Genomic DNA, 21,003 nt, shown 5'->3' on the forward strand with positions numbered 1-21,003 from the left:
AATTCGCTCAGTACCTAACAGAGAGGGGCATCCAGCACAGGAGGGTATGGCCTCTTTGGCCTCGTGCAAATGGGGAAGCCGAGAGGCTCATGTGCACTTTGAACAAGGTGCTGAAGATATCTGAAAGTGGAGGGGAGGACCTACAGAAGAAGCTAGTGGAGTTCCTGAGAGAGTATAGGACCACGCCTCATCAGTCAACTGGTGTCGTCCCCGCTGAAGCGCTCTTCGGGCGCTGCCCCCGCGGAATGATACCTGAAATAGAAGGCCGGGGGTCATTGACAATGAGAAAGTAAGGGAAGAGCGAGCAGCACGCAACCAGAGGGAGAGCGAATGAAGGGGTCTACAAGACAAGTAAGTAGCAGTAGGCAATTCCGTGCTAGTACGGAACCGCCGACCGTAAGGCAAACTGTCCCTTTCCTATGAACCTCACCCGTGGACAGTCACGCACGTGAAGGGAACAATGGTCACGGCGGCATGTGCACGAGGGACTGTCACTCGCAATAGGTCCTTCTTTAAGAAGGTGGACACTTCAACTGACGCGAGTGATGCTGGCGAAGGTACCTCCTCCGAAACCTTCCAAGAGAATCCAGTGGAGGACGCAGTGCGGGACGCCGTTCCGCTAGCAGAGGGACCCAGCGTAGTTCGCTCGAGTACCCCGCGGTATCCCGCGTGACGGGACCGCAGACTGCCTGCTCGCCTCAAGGACTACGTCCTGGACTCTGGAGACTGAGCCGAGGTTACAGCTGTTCTACAACCCACGTTGGGTCACATGTTCTGTGTTCACAGTTTGCACTGTTTTTGCATTGTTGTTTTGTTTAAAGAAAAAAAGGGATGTGATGTCACAACCACGAACGACGCATGCGTGAGCCCTGCTCTGGGTCGCGCATGCGCATTGGTAATAAAGAACCTCCGTGCGGCAGTTGCCGCCGGGACTCCGGACGACATACACGCGTGACTCATGCCTACTTGTGTGAATGCGTGTGCGTGTGTGCGAGCACGGGGTGCCCGAAGCACGGGGGAGCCCACAACAGGAGAGTCCCCACCCCTCCCTAGCCCCCCTCCCATTTTCCCCTCCAACAACACAGTGGTGAATAGGCCTGGAACTGGGTCTCGAGGGACATATCAAGGGTTTGCCGGAGCCACCTTTGGACTGTGGAGGTGGCAGACAACCTGGCCGCCACCCCCAGAAGAGACGGCAGCCAGGGCTCCAAGGAGGATTGCAGAGAAGCATGTGTGCTGACTGAGGGATGACCCAGGGCCGCGTGGTGATTGCGCCCAGCACAACGAGCAACAGCAGGACTCTGCAGGGTCCAGTGGGAGACCACCAGGATCGAGTGGGGAAGGATAAGTAGGGCCCCCGAAGGCCATCTGCTATCTGTTACTGCTGGGGAAGAAAAGGCACATCCACATAGAACAGGCACCCTGGAGTTGTGGGCCCCCCTTAAAGGGGTGTGTGCCCGCCTCTAGGGTGCTGTGCGGTGGGATAACCCATCCTGAAAGGCCTGGATGGACAGCCAAGGTGCCAGAACATCATTGGTGGGCTGCAGGCGGGCCTGCCAGCAGCAGTGAAAGGCATGGAATCGATAGTAGAGACTGTGTGGTCTCCGATTGAAGGGGTGCTGAGCAGTTCCACAGGGCTGTGCAGGTGACCCTGAACTGAGCTCATAAGAGGGGGTACATCGCGATAGGTGTGAGCCCCCAGTCTAGGGGTGTGCGCCCACCTCCTGGGAGGTGGGGCCCACATAGGGTCCCACTTCTGCTGTGTCCAGAGGGGAACAGTAGTGTGTTTGGTCAACAGAGCACAACAAAGGGATCAGGAGTGACACTTTGGAGAACGCACCAGAACATTGAACGGTGCTGATACATCCGGGGACGGAGATTCCCAAACCTCACATTAATAATTGAGGGTCGGAGGGAGGGGTGTGTGCCCCCGAATGAGGGGCATGTGCCCGCCCCAACCCCAGGATGTGGAGTTCAACCCCCCACCTCCTGGTGGGTGGCGCAGAGATACATTCCCTTTGGACGCAACACAGGCTGGTGGTTTCCCAGAGAAGGGGAGACTGTGGACAGAGGAGGCCCCCAGACAAACTGTATTCACCAGTTGAAGTGGGAGGAACGAGTGGGACCCCCTCAGAGACTCCAAACTGGTCCAGTGTTACATGGAGGCCAAGTCAAAGCTGGTCGAATTTGTGTATCCAGACAGACCGGATCCCACGGCTCACCCTGATTTACGAAAGATGGAGACTGGGGAAGCGGACTCGACTGCGACCTAGAGTGATGTAGCATCTGGGGGGAACCAGATTCGAGTATCTTACTACTATGGCTGGGTTAGTGGGGATTAATGGGTAGGTAAGAGGCTGCTTGTGTTGAACGCTAGTTGAAGTTAGGGGCATGTGTGGGGGCAAAGGGGATTGAGGTGTCAAGAGCGGGGGCCCGAGTTTCGGGTCTGTCTGGTGGTTCGGCACTCTTCTAGTGACAATAACTGGAGGGGGCCGGATGCCTTAATAGAGGGGGGATCTGGGGGGAGGGGGACAGGGGTTCCCAAGAGTTAAGGGGGTATTGGGATTTCCTGATCTGATGATGTTATACTCACACTTCCTTTCTGGTCTGGTGCAGTGGGGAGGCTCAACTCCCTGGTGGTTAGAGGGGTGGGAAATAAGATCAGGGTAAGTCTGCCTCAAGGGGGGGTGACATGGGGACATCCTGAGGGTTTGTACGCTGAATGCCAAAGGGCTGAACTCCCCAACTAAGCGGTCCCTGGTTATTAGAGATTTTAGAAGATCTAGGATGGATGTCCGATTCCTCCAGGAAATGGAATACTTGAGGGGTGAAGAACGAAGGGTTCCCTGTGGTCTGGTGGGGACAGTACAGGGGCTCAGGGATAACAAGAAAAGCCGGGGTTGGCATGTTGGTCGGTAGGAGGCTCCCACTTGAGGGAAAATCCTCAAAGAAGGAAAGATAGTCTGTAGCCTACAATTTTTGAAACAGGTTTTATGAGAAGGGGGACAAAGCAGACGCTCTATTGGCGGCCAAGATGCATGCTCAGCGAGCGGACAGGTGGGTTGCTGAGGTGGAGGGAGGGGAGAAGGAAAGAAGTAAACACTCTAAAACAGTCCATCCCTGACATTAGGAAGAATCCCACAGGTTTCTATATAAAAATACAGTCTGTATTGAACTTGTCGGTTTTCACTTTAGGATCCATAGGGCCTCATTATGAGTGTGGTGGTAGCCTTGCTGGTAAAAACGGCACGGCTGCCGCTGGAGTCATTTATTTACAGCGCATTGCAATGGGGACTTACTGGGGCATTACGGCACGGCAGTCCCTATGGCAGGGCGCCGGAAAATGAAAATCCCCATTCCAATTCGAGTCCCATTGGACTCAATGGGAATGGGGAGGACAGATGCACCGGCACTGTGTGCAACAGTGCTGGTACATCAGTCAAGTTCTGCAAGCGGGTGCCTTTCCACCCGCCAGGTCAAACCTGTCGGGTGGAAAGGCACCCATCTCGCAGAACTCGTAGTTTGCCTGTCCAGAAACAACAGTACCCGCAAGCTTTCCGGTATCGTTGTTTGCAGACCGGCTAACTTTTAATGAGGCCCATAGACTTGTTATTTTCTGTTATCTTGCCGGCAGATTTATGGAAACAGGTTAGGTCCATAGACGATGTGCCAGTTATGGGTGATGCATGGGCTGCACTCGAAATAGCTGATAGGTCAAGAAAAGCTGGTGAGAAACCTCCACAGAACATATTGATATTACCGAATCACATTGTAACCAAACTTAAGACTTTGGTACCTGAGAAAAGAATAATTTGGGATAAATTGACTAAATGCATGCAAGGGAAAACAGAGGGAGCCACAGAGTATTTTAACAGGTTTGAGCAAGTGTTTTTGGATTTCAGTGGTCAGGATTTGAGTTCTGTACCAGGGAAGCGATTGTTCATTGATAGATTTATACGTGGGCTATTGCCCGACATTCAGTCCCAAATCACAGCCTCCAAAAGTGCATGGCAGACTAAGTCACAATCCGAAATTCTACATATGGCTCAGTATTATGAGAATAGACTAAGCAATGAGAAAGAGAAAACTGAAAAGAAAAAGGTTGACTTGAAGACTACGGTGCTCTTGCAGCAAATTGCAAGAGGACTACCCGTAGGGAATGCTCAACAGACAGGACAGTTTACCCCACAAATAGGTACTAAGAATGTATACCAATGTGCCTATTGTAAGCAGGAGGGCCACTGGAGGGCACAGTGTCCGATCCTCCAGCAGAAGGCAAATGGAATGCCTGGTAGAAGATCGAGAGCACATAGCAATGGCAGGCAAGGAACAAATAGAAATAGTTTTCCCAGAACCAGCAATAGGACAGCAATGCAGGGAATAAAGATAGGCAACACAATACTAGAAGTGCAAACATTTTTGACAACACTACAAACACATATTTTTCTGAAGACTTTACATCCGATGACATTTTGTTTCACTAGGACAGCCTGAAGCAGGATCTGGAACCTACTCCTATCCCCGTAGACCAGAAAGGACCCTACGTAGAAATGAAAGTAGGGGATAGAGCGCATACTTTTCTGGTTCACACGGGCACACAAAAATGCGCTATTGACCACTCAAAGGTTCCAGATATTCCCATGTCAGGGCAACAAAATGTATCAGTAGGGTTCTCAGGTACTGCGGTAGTAAGCCTGGCCTCTAAACCGGTGCCGATTTCTTTAGGACCTTTCACTGACTCATATCTGTTTTTGTTGACAACCAACTGCAGTGAAAATCTGCTGGGATCGAATTTATTGAATAAATTGCACGCAGTGATTTACTGCTCTGTGGATGGAGTATATTTGGCTATTTCTCCCCAGCAGAAATCCACCTCACAATTCATTGCTTTGCCTTTACCCAGTGAATTACAGCAGGTACCTACACATCTATGGGCAATGAATGACAATGATGTAGGAATTCTAGATGTTGAACCAGTGCGCATAGTTTTAAAATCTGGTGTTACATTGCCTCGCATTCCACAATATAAAGTTTCAGTCGATGGTGAACCAGCACTTAAAAGTATTGTCTCAGATTTGATGCATCAAGGTGTAGAAGAAATCTCTGGTAGCACATGTTTATAAGAAAGGTGAGAAGGCTTTAACCTACCGTTTTGTTATTGATCTTCGAGCGATCAACAAGGTAGTTGCACCACAGTTTCCCATTGTTCCCTATATCACTACTATTCTGACGGGGGCGTGGCCTAGGCTCATGGAGTGAAGGCAGGTCCTGCGTGAGCTCCGTCCGGCGATAGCAGTGATCCTCCACAAATTGCAGATGCGCGCAACTCTAACTTACACAATTACCATCAAAAGGCAGCTGAAGCACTTCCCAACAGCGCAGTGGCAGATTTGGAGAAAATCGGTGCGGGCTTTGCACCAAACGGAGCCGCGGAAAGCAGAGCCCCAGACCCGCAAGATGGCGGCCTGAACGGAGACCCGAAGAGCGAAGGGGGAGGGGCGAACCAACACCGAAGGCCCCAGACAAGGTGAAGAGAGACCGGCAACCCGCCGTGCTCTAAGAGGCTCTATCCGGGCCGATTGTTACCCGGACCCAGCGGGGGCTGAACCGCAGCCTGAGGCGGTGTGAAGCGGAACGAGGACGCAAGAAGCAGGAGACTGCCCGAGGCGAAGGAGGTCGCCCCGAGGAACCCGGGCCACAGTTGAGAGCTGCTAAGCGGAGACTGTGACTGCTGCTGGCATTACGAGGTGAGCTCCACTGAGGCCACGGGGGCTGAGGCGCACATCCCAAGTGGAAAAAGCAAACACCGCAGGACGGCAGGGAGCTGCGGGTGGCGGAGGAAGGAGCTACGGAGTGAGGCGGGGGCCCAGCTGGGAGCACAGGCAGGATCTGGGCGGGGAAGACACTCGCCGGCGGGATTTCGAGCTATCACGGCACCAACAATCCCACCAGGGGGACTAGCTAAAGGCACAACTTGGGGGCACTAACGGCCAGACGCGGCCCCTGACCGGGGCTCAGCAGGAACGGGCAGAAGGCCCCCACACAGAAGCAAGCAGCAGGGAGGCCAGCGACTCCCCTCCACTACGCAACACAGACCCGAGACACAGGTGCTGGAGCCTGGCGCACTACAGCAACATCGGATCCTGCCGGGCCCACGGGGCATAACTGGACGCATACCAGGACACACAAACGGGGCTGGAACGCGCCGTGGGAGCTACAGTACTCCCAAAGCAGACAGGGCTCTGGAGACCGCTGCTGAGACAACGCCATTGCCGGAGCACAGCTGCACTGCGCATAAACGCCTGAGCCCGTTAAGAAAAGGTTGATGCACCACTGAGAATCAACACAGCATAGGTGTACCTGCTGGACTATTGCAAGCCCCTCTCAAGACACCACCAACAAGGCAACGTGCAAGGCCACAAAAGAGATGTCTTCTCCCAAAAACAAAACCAAGACATCCATAATGGACTCATTCGCGACAATGAGGCCCAAACAGCCGCAAAATGGAGCTGCTGCAGGGGACGAAGCACCTGCCCCCAATGAAGCACCCCAAGACACACAAGTCGTCCAGGCCATAGCGGCGCTCAGGTCATTCATTGAAGCAAAAATAGAGGAGGTCAAGTCAGACTCACACCTGATGCGCCAAGATGCCCGAAAGCTGACAGAAAGGGTGACCACGGCGGAGACAACCCTGCAAAGCACTGTCGAAAATACCTCGGAGCTACAGGCGAAGGTCCAGAAGCTTGAAATGAGAATAGCCCAACTGGAAGCACGCTCGGAAGATGCGGAAGGTCGTGCCCGCCGCAGCAACATACGTAAATTAGGTGTACCAGAGGACATGGAGGGGCCGACCCCAACTGACTTGGTGCAGGAGGGAGCAGGAGTTAGTGTAGGCATTGTCTGCAATGTCTGTCGTGGCAATGTTCATCACAAATAATTTCTTCACAGCAGCACACGTTGGACAGCAAAGCGTTCAAATAGCAGCAAAGCGTTCAGGCCAGTTCTGGTTAGCCTGCTTGATAAATAAGCAGTAAGTGTATGTGATTCTGCACAGTGCTCCAAAACATTGGAGCAAGCATCAGTTGTGTTGGTACCATATGCCTCCCCGCTTGTCCCCACGGACTCACATTGGTCATTCACTTTCCAAAGGTAGCATCGGGAAGCTGAGTTCCAGAGCTTTCAATTTGATGCAGATTGATACAGCTCCTACGCTCCACTTCCCTAGGCCTCCGATTCCCAATTCATCCGTGTTGGGAACAGAGGCAAAACAAATATACAGATGAGATCACTTCCGGTTTTGAAAACGTGGATTGTACCTTATCGCTCCAGGTACTGTGGGATCAATGAATAATGCACTTACAATTCCAGAGGCAGGCTCAGTGTCAGCCTGTGATGCAACGAGTGATGATGCGGCAGCTGTCGGACAAGGCTGAGGCACATTTTTCCCTTTGAACCATGTCACAATCTCCCCAGGCCCTTTCTCAGGATTAGTAGACAATTCTGGCAGAGAACTGGCGATGGTGTCTTTGTGATCGAGTGCAGCTGTTTCTCTTTTGGCGTCCAGATCAGGCAGCTCCTTCAGAGGGAATGGAATTCTCTTCATATGTGTGGCATGGACCCATCCCTTTTGACCATCCACTCGGACTGCAGTCGGTGTTGCCATGAGGGCCTGGTAGGGGCCCTTCCACCTCGGTGCAAGTGAAGACTTTCGCTCAAAATTCTTCGTCAGCACCCAATCTCCTGGCTGCAGACAATGCCCCGGGCTGGTATATCTGACAGGAAGAGCCTCCTGCACCTGCTGATGAATCAAACCCAATTTCTGAGTTAACAGTTTACAATAAGTGCTGAGCAAGGGGTATTCGATTTCACTTAGATGCTTAGGCTGCAGGGCGTTCCAACCATTCACTGGTCTCCCCATTACAATCTCATATGGGGAGGGTCCAGTCCTTGCCTGCACAGACGTTCTCGTGCATAGCAAAGCTAATGGTAACGCATCAGGCCACTTCAACTGACTCCCTGTGAATATTTTGCTAAATTTATTCTTCAAAATACCGTTCTGGTGTTCCACAAGACCGGCACTCATCGGGTGTCTGGCCAAGTGGAATCTTTAGTCAATCTTAAGGCCTGCACAGATCTGTAGTATCACGGCTGCAACAAAATGCGGGCCGTTATCTGACCATATAACACGTGGCAGGCCAAAATGGGAAAAGTACTCTTTTAGCATCACTTTCGCTGTGCTCAATCTTTAAGCGGATACGCCTCCACCCATTTACTAATGCACAGACCACCACAAGGACGTACTTGAAATTTTGACACCTTTCCATTTCTATTAAATCAAAATGGATCACTTCAATTGGCATAGAGGGGGGGGGCAAAACTACCTACGGGAGTCGTGGTTCCTTTTCCAATATTATGTTGCAAACAGGTCATGCAGTTTTGGACTAGTCTCTCAGCATTCTTTCTAATGTGCGGGTTCTGCCATACCATGTCTAGATGCTTAATCATTTTCTTAGCACATATGTGTGTAGGGCTATGGGCCATAGTGACCATCGCTGTTATATAGGCATTGGGCAACATCCATTTTTTACTTGTTTTGTCCACCCAACAACCCTCTATGTCTAGTTCTGCTGTACCCTCTGACCAAGCTTTTATTTAATCTGCAGTTGCTCCTGTTTGCAAATCTTTAACTGTGTCAATTCCATTTTCTACCATGCAGGGTACCTCTTTTGATCTCTCAATACATAGTTTCGTATATAAATCAGTGGCAGTTTGTTTTGCAATTTTGTCTGCAAATGCGTTTCCTTTTCCAACGTTGCATGTTACTTTTTTATGCACTTCGCATTTCATTATTGCTATTCGTTTAGGAAGTGCAAGAGCAGACAACAATCTTACTATCAAAGTGCCATGTTGGATCTTGGTTCCATGTGATGTTAAGAACCCCCTCTCAGCACATAGTCGATCAAAATTGTGTACCACCCCAAATGCGTACTGACTGTCAGTATATATGTTTACATTCAGGTTTTCAGAAATTTCACATGCTCTGGTTAAAGATATTATCTCAGCAGCCTGTGCTGAATTGTATCGAATTCTTTTGCTCTCAATAATACTCTTTAGTGTCGCGATGGCATATGCAGCAATTGATGTACCATCGGGTAATTTGAAACAAGAACCGTCACAAAACAGTTCTCCATCTGGCTCTTTCTGTGGGGTATCTGTTAGATCAATTCTTCCTTTCGTTTCTTGTTGAGTAACCATTATACAATCATGGGGGAATTCTTTTTCACCCATTATTTCATTGGGAGGAGGCATTAACTCGGCCAGATTCAAAGCGCAACACCTCATAATTTGAATATGCGGTGCAAATAGAACTATTTCATATCTCGTCAGCCTGGCTGATGTGAGATGTTGCGTCTGCGTTCTATTTAAAAGAACGTCTACTGTGTGAGGCACCATTCTGGTTAAAGCGAGACTCAAAACCATCCCCTCGGTTTGGTTTACTGATGCGGCAGCCGCAGCAACAGCTCGCAAGCAGTGTGGCAAATTGCATGCAACAGGATCCAGCACGGAAGAAAAATAACCACATGGTCTATTTCTCCCTCCTTGTACCTGGGTCAAAATCGCCAAAGCACAACCATTGTGTTCATGCACAAATAACTTAAAATTCTTTTCATAATTTGGTGTGCCCAAAACGGTAGCTGAGCACAATGCAGCTTTGAGCAGATCAAATGCTTCTTGACATTCCATGCTCCATGGGAAGGGCAAAGCAACATCCTTCTTTGTCAATGCCACCATTGGTTTCACAATCATGGCAAAATTTGCGATCCACTGCCTACAATATGAAGCCATGCCTATTATTGCTCTGACTTCCTTCTGCATTTTTGGAATAGACATACCAGAGATGTTTTCTATCCTTTCTGGTGTCAGTCTTCTTCCCTCCTTCGAAAGTAGGTAGCCCAAATAGGCCACCTCCTTTCGACAATACTGGAATTTTTTTAATGGAGCTTTGTGCCCATGTGCTGCTAAATGTGTCAACAGTGTAACGGTACTCTCTTTGCAAATCTCTTCTGTGTCTGCGGCAATTAGTAAGTCATCAATGTACTGTATTAATACACAGCCTGTTGGCAGCTCTAGCATGTCTAGTTGTTCTTTTACAGGGTAATTCATGGAATAAATGTGCGCCGAAAAGGGGAGCGCAAGTGTGAAAATTGCAGTGCACGCAGGGTAAATCAGCACACGCAGCCGTTCATCGATTCATGGAATGCGCTGCGTTTGTAAAACCTGGGATGTGCACCAAATCCATGGGTGGCGCACGCGGGTGCACACGTCACTAAACGGCATGCACGACGCATAGTGGTAAAGCGCACATCGTGTAGCGCACACAAGAAAAGTGGGCGGAACACGGGGCGTAACACGCGGAATGGGGAACAACTTGTGAAAATGTGGGCATTACGGGGGAAGTACCAGAGGTAAATGCTCGCAACGCCCACACGCGCGCTAACAACACGTATTCATGGAATCGAACAGGGGAAACCCGTGCGCCAAAAAAGACGCGCTAATCCAGAAACACGTACGCCAGCAGGAAGCATGCATAAGCAGCCCCGCGCAGCATAAAAGTGCGCGCAAACAACAAACATGCTCATACGCTATTGTGAATATACTGTTCCTCGCAGCAGTGGTCGTGGGACACCGCAGGAGTAGGATAGCCAGGCCCCACATTTTTTTTACCCAGGACCAGCCTTTTTGGGATGCCTGATGACCAGGTGTATGGGAGGTACAGGTTTCCACCACAAATAATCCTAGAACTGGTCAGGGAGTGGGAGGATGACCTAACATTACCCACCCTGTGCCCCCAAGCACTGAGCCCCTTGGAAAAGGTGCTCAATGTACTGCACTTCTTGGTCATTTCAGCGGACAAGTGCCATAGTCGGGGGTGTCTCACAAGCCACGCAGTCACGCTGCCTACACCAGGTGTTGGCCATCATGACTGCACGCCCCTCAGTCCGCAGGCACATATACATGCCCAGAACACCTGCAGAAAGGCAGGCTGTCGTCCAGGACTTTTATGGGGTGGCACACTTCCACAAAGTGCTGGTGCCATTGATTGCCCCCATGTGGCTCTACGTCCTCCCAGGGCCACTGAGCACATCTATCAAAACCTCAAGCACTGGCATTCCATCAACATGCAGGTTGTATGTGATGCCAAGGGAATCATCACCTCAGTATATGCCAACTATCCGGGGTCCAGCCATGATAATTTCACATTCTTTCTAATGTGCGGGTTCTGCCATACCATGTCTAGATGCTTAATCATTTTCTTAGCACATATGTGTGTAGGGCTATGGGCCATAGTGACCATCGCTGTTATATAGGCATTGGGCAACATCCATTTTTTACTTTTTTTGTCCACCCAACAACCCTCTATGTCTAGTTCTGCTGTACCCTCTGACCAGGCTTTTATTTCGTCTGCAGTTGCTCCTGTTTGCATTTCTTTAACTGTGGCAATTCAATTTTCTACCATACAGCGTACCTCCTTTGATCTCTCAATACATAGTTTCGCATGTAAATCAGTGGCAGTTTGTTTTACAATTTTGTCTGCAAATGCGTTTCCTTTTCCAACGTTACATGTTACTTTTTTATGCACTTAGCATTTCATTATTGCTATTCGTTTAGGAAGTGCAAGAGCAGACAACAATCTTACTATCAAAGTGCCATGTTGGATCTTGGTTCCATGTGATGTTAAGAATCCCCTCTCAGCACATAGTCGATCAAAATTGTGTACCACCCCAAATGCGTACTGACTGTCAGTATATATGTTTACATTCAGGTTTTCAGAAATTTCACATGCTCTGGTTAAAGATATTATCTCTGCAGCCTGTGCTGAATTGTATGGAATTATTTTGCTCTCAATAATACTCTTTAGTGTCGCAATGGCATATGCAGCAGTTGATGTACCATCGGGTAATTTGAAACAAGAACCATCACAAAACAGTTCTCCATCTGGCTCTTTCTGTGGGGTATCTGTTAGATCAATTCTTCCTTTCGTTTCTTGTTCAGTAACCATTATACAATCATGGGCCAATTCTTTTTCACCCGTTATTTAATTGGGAGGAGGCATTAACTCGGCCGGATTCAAAGCGCAACACCTCATAATTTGAATATGTGGTGCAAATAGAACTATTTCATATCTCGTCAGCCTGGCTGATGTGAGATGTTGCGTCTGCGTTCTATTTAAAAGAACGTCTACTGTGTGAGGCACCATTCTGGTTAAAGCAAGACCCAAAACCATCCCCTCGGTTTGTGTTACTGACGCGGCAGCCGCAGCAACAGCTCGCAAGCAGTGTGGCAAAGCGCATGAAACAGGATCCAGCGCGGAAGAAAAATAACCACATTGTCTATTTCTCCCTCCTTGTTCCTGGGTGAAAACCGCCAAAGCACAACCATTGTTTTCATGCACAAATAACTTAAAATTCTTTTCATAATTTGGTGTGCCCAAAACGGGAGCTGAGCACAATGCAGCTTTGAGCAGATCAAATGCTTCTTGACATTCCATGCTCCATGGGAAGGGCAAAGCAACATCCTTCTTTGTCAATGCCACCATTGGTTTCACAATCATGGCAAAATTTGCGATCCACTGCCTACAATATGAAGCCATGCCTATTATTGCTCTGACTTCCTTCTGCATTTTTGGAATAGACATACCAGAGATGTTTTCTATCCTTTCTGGTGTCAGTCTTCTTCCCTCCTTCGAAAGTAGGTAGCCCAAATAGGCCACCTCCTTTCGACAATACTGGAATTTTTTTAATGGAGCTTTGTGCCCATGTGCTGCTAAATGTGTCAACAGTGTAACGGTACTCTCTTTGCAAATCTCTTCTGTGTCTGCGGCAATTAGTAAGTCATCAATGTACTGTATTAATACACAGCCCGTTGGCAGCTCTAGCATGTCTAGTTGTTCTTTTACAGGGTAATTCATGGAATAAATGTGCGCCGAAAAGGGGAGCGCAAGCGTGAAAATCGCAGTGTACGCATGCTAAATCGGCACACGCAGCCGTTCATCGATTCATGGAATGCGCTGCGCGTGTAAAACCTGGGATGTGCGCCAAATCCATGGGTGGCGCACGCGGGTGCACACGTCACTAAACGGCATGCACGACGCGTAGAGGTAAAGCGCACATCGTGTAGCGCACACAAGAAAAGTGGGCAGAACACAGGGCGTAACACGCGGAATGGGGAACAACTTGTGAAAATGTGGGCGTTACAGGGGAAGTACTAGAGGTAAATGCTCGCAACGCCCACACGCGCGCTAACAACACGTATTCATGGAATCGAACAGGGGAAACCCGTGCGCCAAAAAAGACGCGCTAATCCAGAAACACGTACGCCAGCAGGAAGCAGGCGTAAGCAGCCCCGCGCAGCATAAAAGTGCGCGCAAACAACAAACACGCTGATACGCTATGATGAATATACTGTTCCTCGCAGCAGTGGTCTTGGGACACCGCAGGAGGAGTAGGATAGCCAGGCCCCACATTTATTTACCCAGGACCAGCCTTTTTGGGATGCCTGATGACCAGGTGTATGGGAGGTACAGGTTTCCACCACAAATAATCCTAGAACTGGTCAGGGAATGTGAGGTTGACCTAACATTACCCACCCTGTGCCCCCAAGCACTGAGCCCCTTGGAAAAGGTGCTCAATGTACTGCACTTCTTGGCTACTGGGTCATTTCAGCGGACAAGTGCCATAGTCGGGGGTGTCTCACAAGCCACGCAGTCACGCTGCCTACACCAGGTGTTGGCCATCATGACTGCACGCCCCTCAGTCCGCAGGCACATGTACATGCCCAAAACACCTGCAGAAAGGCAGGCTGTCATCCAGGACTTTTACGGGGTGGCACACTTCCACAAAGTGCTGGTGCCATTGATTGCCCCTATGTGGCTCTACGTCCTCCCAGGGCCACTCAGCACATCTATCAAAACCGCAAGCACTGGCATTCCATCAACGTGCAGGTTGTATGTGATGCCAAGGGAATCATCACCTCAGTATATGCCAACTATCCGGGGTCCAGCCATGATAATTTCATATTCCGAATGTCACCCCTAAACCGGGACCTGGAAGCTGGGCGGCATGGCGACACATGGCTAATTGGAGAGTATAAATGCCTCTGCACATGCATGCATGTCAGACACTGAGAAATGGGAAAACCCCACTGATGACAACCATTATCACCTCCTCAGGGGACAGTGCCTACCCTCTGAGCACCTACAAGATGACGCCAATACGGAACCCCACCACACCACCTGAGGTAAGATACAACACAGCCCATATTGCAACCTGGGGCATAGTGGAGCGCACATTCGGAGTGCCGAAGTCACACTTTCGCTCCCTTGACCGCTCTGATGGGCAGCTCCTATATGCGCCCCCAGTAGTGTGCAGGATCATAGTGGCAGCATGTGTCTGGCCCAACGTTGCAACCCGGCGGGGCGTGCCGGTGGACATAGTGGTACCCCCACATCCCCAACCACATGCACGGCCGCTGCGCATGGGAGGTTAAAGGGCACGTGGTGAGGCAGCCCGTATCCAGCTTGTGGCAAATTTCTTCACCTAAAATCCCACCCCTGCGAAGCGCAAAAAGGCCTGGCACATACCAGCTGACAATTTATGATGATGACAAAAGGGACAGTCAACTGTCACAACCATACCACCCTGAGATTGTTCACCTGGAAGTGCTACATTGTGTACATCCCCAGGTTGGTGGGGGGTTTGGTTGAGGAGGAGGCCGTGGAAGGGCCACACACGGGGTCTGGAGGGGGGATTCCACTGGTGCTAGTGGTGCAGTCCAGGGGCATGGACAGGAGGCAGCACAGGCGGCCACAGAAGTGCCCGTGTGTAATCCTGTCCCCGATCCTGTGACTGCATCATCCCGCACCAGCAGGGATGCCTTCGTTCAGACCCGTTCTCAGGGAGGGGATATCACGAATAACAACTGGCCTTCCTCTCCTTGCGGATGTGGCAATCCGGGACCGTGTTGAGCCTGTCCTGGCTGGGGTGGCGTTGCGTCAACGGGGCATCTGGGATGACGTGCAGGGTTTTCGTGAGGACTCTGCACGTTATTTGGGATGCCTCATTGACCGCGCCAACCTACTAGGACGGGTAACCAGTGCGGGGTTCCTCGGTCTGCTGGACCTTGAACCTACCCCCTCCTCAACTGAACCCCCTATGCGGCAGTCGTCCTCCGTGCCATCTTCTGGCCCAAGTATCACCTGGGTACCCTGAAGAGCTGCCTCTGACCCAGCGGCCAGGCTGGTGGAGGACACATCCCTGCCACAGTCGGGAGTCAGAGGTCCAGCAGGGGTGGCCACCCCAACAACTGGACCCCAGCAGGAGGAGGACGTGCAGGCATCAAGAGGCAGGGCACATGCACGGCAGCAGCAGGATCAAGGTGGGAGCGATGATGGCTCGGGGCCATCAACATCAGAGGGGCAGGCATCGGCAGGAGGGCAGGATTGGGAGTGTCTTCCGTGTGGCAGCGTTTGGGCCAGCAAATAGATGCAGAGCGGCGGCAGGCGGAAGAGGCGCGGCTCACTATGGTCAGGGCGGAGAACTCCTTGTGCAGGGCGCTGAGGCGGGCTGAGTGCCTCGAGGAAATTTGCAGGGAGTTGGAGGTGGACATGGCGTTATCCCTGCGAAACCTCGGGGCCATGGAACAGGCCCGCCTCCAGGACATAGAACAGGAGTTCGATGATGCCCTGGCCCGGGAAATCAACAAGTGAGCTGTAGGACTTGCCCGCCGCCATTGTATATAGTTAATTAGTGTTAGGTTTCCTTTCTATTTTTCTTTCATTTGGGGCGCATGGACTATGCCCCACGTTTTTTGTATATAGTTGTTTATTAGGTAGGGTTTTTTTTAGTTTTCATTTGTATTGTTGGGCTCATGGACCCTGGATTTGGACATTGTATGTAGTTGAAGACTGGATTAGACTTTTTACCCATGGAGCAATGGTTTTCTTTTTTTTTTACCTTTGGATTTGTTTTGATGGACAAACGCTTTGGAGCCTTTTTCTTTTGGATTTATTTGGATTCTGCATTCATATTCTTTTCATTATTTCTTTAATTGTGTGATTTTCTTTCATTCCCTTGCTTTTGTATTTAATACATTTTGGTTTCATACTTCATTTGTGTGGTATTCTCTCATTGGTTTCATGCATGTCACGATGTGGGTTTTCTCATTTACTTGCACCCAGTGTGTGTTTGTGATAGACATGTATTGATGTGCATACTTGTCATTTGGGATCTATCATGACATGGGGGATTTCAATGTTGGGTGGATGGAATACTTGGTTGGGTGTTTGGACTGGGGTGGCGTAGGGTGGGATTTGGGTGGCCATAAGGGCCATGAGTGTGGATCGTGATGACGTGTTGGGGGGACATGAGTCAGGGCCTGCTGGCAGGTGCCCGTCACTGCTGGGTGGGTGGGGGTGCAGGAGGACATGAGTCGGGGCCTGCTGGCAGGTGCCCGTCACTGAGGGTGCAGGGGGACATGTGTCGGGGCTCACAAGTGTGCTCCCAAGTGCATGGTGCCATGTGGGCTGCCTGCAGGGCATGGTGAGAGTTGTAGGTGAGTCCCCTGTGGTGTGGGCGGCCTGCAGGGCATGGGGAGCCGGGAAACCGCCCACCTGGGAGTGCCCACAATGCCAAATAGCGTGTGAAGGTTCCCGCGTACCCCCCAAATACACGTACCCAGCTCTCGCCTGGAGTATCGCGTGTGAAACTTCCTGCGTACCCCCATAATACACGTAACCCGCTCGCAAAAGGCCTATCATGTGTGAAACTCCCTGCGCACCCCCGAAATACACATACCCCACTCGCACAAGGTCTATCACGTGTGAGACTTCCCGCGCACCCCCGAAATACACGTATCCCGCTTGCACAAGGCCTATTTTGTGTGAAACTTCCCGCGCACCCCCGAAATACACGTACCCCGCTCGCACAAGGCCTATCGCATGTGAAACTTCCTGCGCACCCCCGAAATACAGATACCCCACTCGCACAAGGCCTATCGCATATGAAACTTCCTGCGCACCCCCGAAATACAGATACCCTGCTCGCACAAGGCCTATCGCGTGTGAAACTTCCCGCGCACCCCTGAAATACACATACCCCGCTTGCACAAGGCCTATCGCGTGTGAAACTTCCCACGCACCCCCGAAATACAGATACCCCGCTCGCACAAGGCCTATCGCGTGTGAGACTTCCCGCACCCCCCCGAAATACATGCAGGCACCCCATCCACCCTGGGCATGCCCCACTGGTAGCCCACACCATAGGGGGGTGCTTTTTCTACGCAATTTACCTGGTGCGAGCGGGGTACGCATATTCCGAGGGGTGCGCCAGTACATTTTCACGCTTTTGGGTGCCGTGAGCGGGGTGCGAGTAGTATTTTCACGCAATTACATTGTAAGCTGGTGCAGGGTTAGCGCTGCCCTTTGCGCTGGATTGGGGATTTCAATGCCTTTTCCTTGCGCAAGGGGCGTTCTTGGGGGCATAACTGGTGCTGCGGGATGTTCTCTGCGCCAGCGCTGAAAATGGCTTGGTAATTCCATGTATACGTGGTGCGCCAGAATGCTGTTTTGCGCACACGGCTGGCGCACGCTGGCACACGCTCCCTCTCTGTGCTGCTCGCGTGCGCTGCCTCTGCGCCGAAATCTATGAATTACCCCCTTAGTGTCCTACTATAAATACTCGGGCTTTCAGTGTAACCTTGTGGAATTCATGTGAATGTAAATGAACGTCCTCCTAAAGTAAAAGCAAATAAATATCTGCTGTCTGGATGCACTGGAATGCTGAAAAATGCATTCTTCAAATCTACAACACTAAAATACGATGCAGATGGTGGAATCATTGTTAAAATGGTAGTCACATCTGGGACTAACGGAAATTGGGGATCAACTACTTTATTCAATCCACGCAGATCAATTATGGAACGATACATTATCTCATTACCTCCTTTATTATAAACTGGAACAATTGGACTATTGCACGTACTACCTGAAATCTCTTCAATTACGTTTTGTTTAATCAAATCAGAAACAATGCATTTCAATGCTTTCTCTCCTTCCACCGAGATCTTATATTGTGGAATGCGTGGTCATTTAATTCCTTGTTTCAACACAATTTTCACTTGCTCTATTTTTAAACAGCCAACATCGTTATCATTCATTGCCCATTTACGTTTTGGTACTCTACTCAATTCAGTCAGTAATGGTTTGGACAAAAATTGTGATACTGGAGCTTTTTGTGGCGATATTGTTAAATACACTCCATCAGGAGAACAATGAATAACCGCACTCGATTTTTTCAACAAATTTAGATCAAATACATTTTTGCCACAATTTTGTGTCAAAAGAAATGGGCAAGACTCAGTGAATGGACCTAGTGTTATAGGTACTGAAAGTGACACTGGACTAATTACTGGTGTACCTGCGAACCCTACTGAGACATTATTTTGCACTGACAGTGGTACATCTGGAACCATGTGATGGTCAATTGAACATTTCTGTGCACCTGTGTCCACTAAAAAAGTGTGCTCCCTAGAACTAGGGGTGAGCCTGTTCTAAGGAAGCTCCGCAAAGGAGGACCGCTAGAAAAGTATAATTCATGCTTTAACTGCCTATTGCTACAGCTGTAGTGAGACAGGCCAGCACCTGGTCTGTTGATTAAATGCTGTTTCTGCTTACTCTCAAGGACTTAGTGAGGGAGGAAAACAATGTATTTCTGCACTGCTTGGCATTCCAGTCTAGGTCGATCTATCAACATGCTAGCTGTGGCCTCGTACCATGTATGAGCTTTCAGAGCATTATACGTTTTGCAAAAGCGTTTGACAGAAAGGAAAAAAGCAAAATGGCGAATGTTACACAAGATGGACACCCTATGGTTATACTGACGAATCTGTGTTCGCTGTGTTGGTTATGTGATGCGATTGGTTTACGGCCAGCATAATATACCGTCTATACTTGGTTAGGGTCGTTTTCTAGATTTACATCACTACACAATAAAAAAACATAAAACAAACCCTTACTGTATTGTAGATAAAGATTTCAAATAAACACTGCACAATACCATAGCTAAGTTTCCATTCCCCTCCTCAGTCCATGGCAACTGTGAAGTTAGATTCACGTTGCAGAGTCGTGTGCTGGACCAGTTGTTTCATTATTTCCTTAATCTCGTAGTAGCTGATCTCATTTACGTGCCTAAAAGTACAGCAAATGAAGGAAATGTTACTGTGGTCTTCAGAACCATGCAAAAATCACAAAAGGCATTGTACTTGTCATATTTATATATATCAGAATACAGTACAGCACCTTTACATTATATTGCACAACAACCGACAGCGCCTACATGTTCTGATACTTAATTTCTGTCTGTGGATGCGCTTCCCCCTGCATGATAGTAGGTGGCATATCGAATGCAGGAAATTCTAAGAGTTACGAGCCATTGTTGGATTTCTTTAATAGCCTGCCCAGCAGTCAAAAGGTTCTTCAGCTTGGTGCTCATCTCTGGGCTAATTTTAGGCATTGTGCAGTACCAAACAAGTGTAGAGTACAGTAGGTGAAAAAGTGCATGAGGTAAAATGCACAAAGAATACATGTAGGATCCTTTGAATGTGAAAAGATATTTTATTTCTACGGGTACGATCCTTAAATGGGAAGGCGCTAAAATGCCATATGATAATAGAAGTGGGATGCTGCGAGTTCCAATAAACCGAAATGCCACCCGTAGAGGCCTGTGCGAAGTGAAGTGAAAATGAAAGAGGGGCGCGGTCGAAATGAAGTCGTAGGAAGAAGCATCGGTTTGGACATTGTGCAGGGCTTAATCCCGTTAATCCGACTACCGAATATTTCTTCTTCTCACTAAACAACTATTGTTCAAAAAAGAGCATGCAATACATGTTTTGCATGGGACAACTTCTGTGAATGCTAATGAACGGTGCTGACGTTGATAAGTCTTGATTCTTGACATCTACTTACAGACACTTGTCATAAGAATTAAACCTGGGATTGTAATCGCAATTGGACTGGCTTTGAGGACGACCCAGTGGGGGTCCAACCACGTGTCGGCTGTACTAACCATACCACATGGAATCATTAAAATCTATTTAAACAGTTGTTATATTGTGATCTACACTCAATGTGACTTGGACCCCTTGTTTTCTCTCGACTCATATAATTGTCCTTTGAATGTAAAGTCCTTTATTGCGCACTTGTCTGGCACCTAGAGGCAGGGGTGCCGAGTACGCGGGTTCTCCGGGGCTCTGCCTCCCCGACCCTCCGGGAAAGGCTATTTCTGTGAAAGCACCTATATTTATAATGGGATGATTTTTTTAGCCGTCGCCCCCCTCCCCCTAGCTCTCCCCGGGAAAACCAAAGGTTTTTGCCCCTGCCTAGAGGGGTCCATCACCTCCAGTAAGCAGGATACTGGTTCCAGTGGACAGGCAGCAGTGAGGCCTTGGTTCAACACCAGTGTCCCCCTCCACTGTTCTCTGGGGAACAGCTCTCCTCTGCCTTAGAATCTTCTGAATTCACCTCTTTGGCAGTGGACTTTGGAATACACTATGTACCGTTGGTTCCTTCTGTGAGAAACCTGATGGTATTCTGCCCAGCAGACCTCAAGAATCCCTTATTCAGGTGGCCAGGGAAGGGCTGGCGCTCTCAGATCCCAACCCTGGGGGTGGACAAGCGAGGGAGGATCACCTGAGTAGGGGAGCCCAGGGTTATACTGAAGGGAATGCCCCAGGTGAGACGCGGTACTATACCGGAGAAAGGGACAAGGAAGACAAAGTACTCGAGGCTTTTATTGGCTGTATCAACTTGACCTCCCTTCCACCCAATGAACCTCCTTTTCGAGAATCCACCATCCCCTCTGCATCTGGTGAATCCATTAGACACCCTGTTGCATTTAGAAAACACATTCCCCAGAATCCCTGTTTCCCCGTTTCCTACATGAATACTCC

This window comes from Ambystoma mexicanum, chromosome 3q, assembly GCF_040938575.1.
Source record: "Ambystoma mexicanum isolate Mex_15411 chromosome 3q, UKY_AmexF1_1, whole genome shotgun sequence".
Taxonomy (NCBI): Eukaryota; Metazoa; Chordata; class Amphibia; order Caudata; family Ambystomatidae; genus Ambystoma; species Ambystoma mexicanum.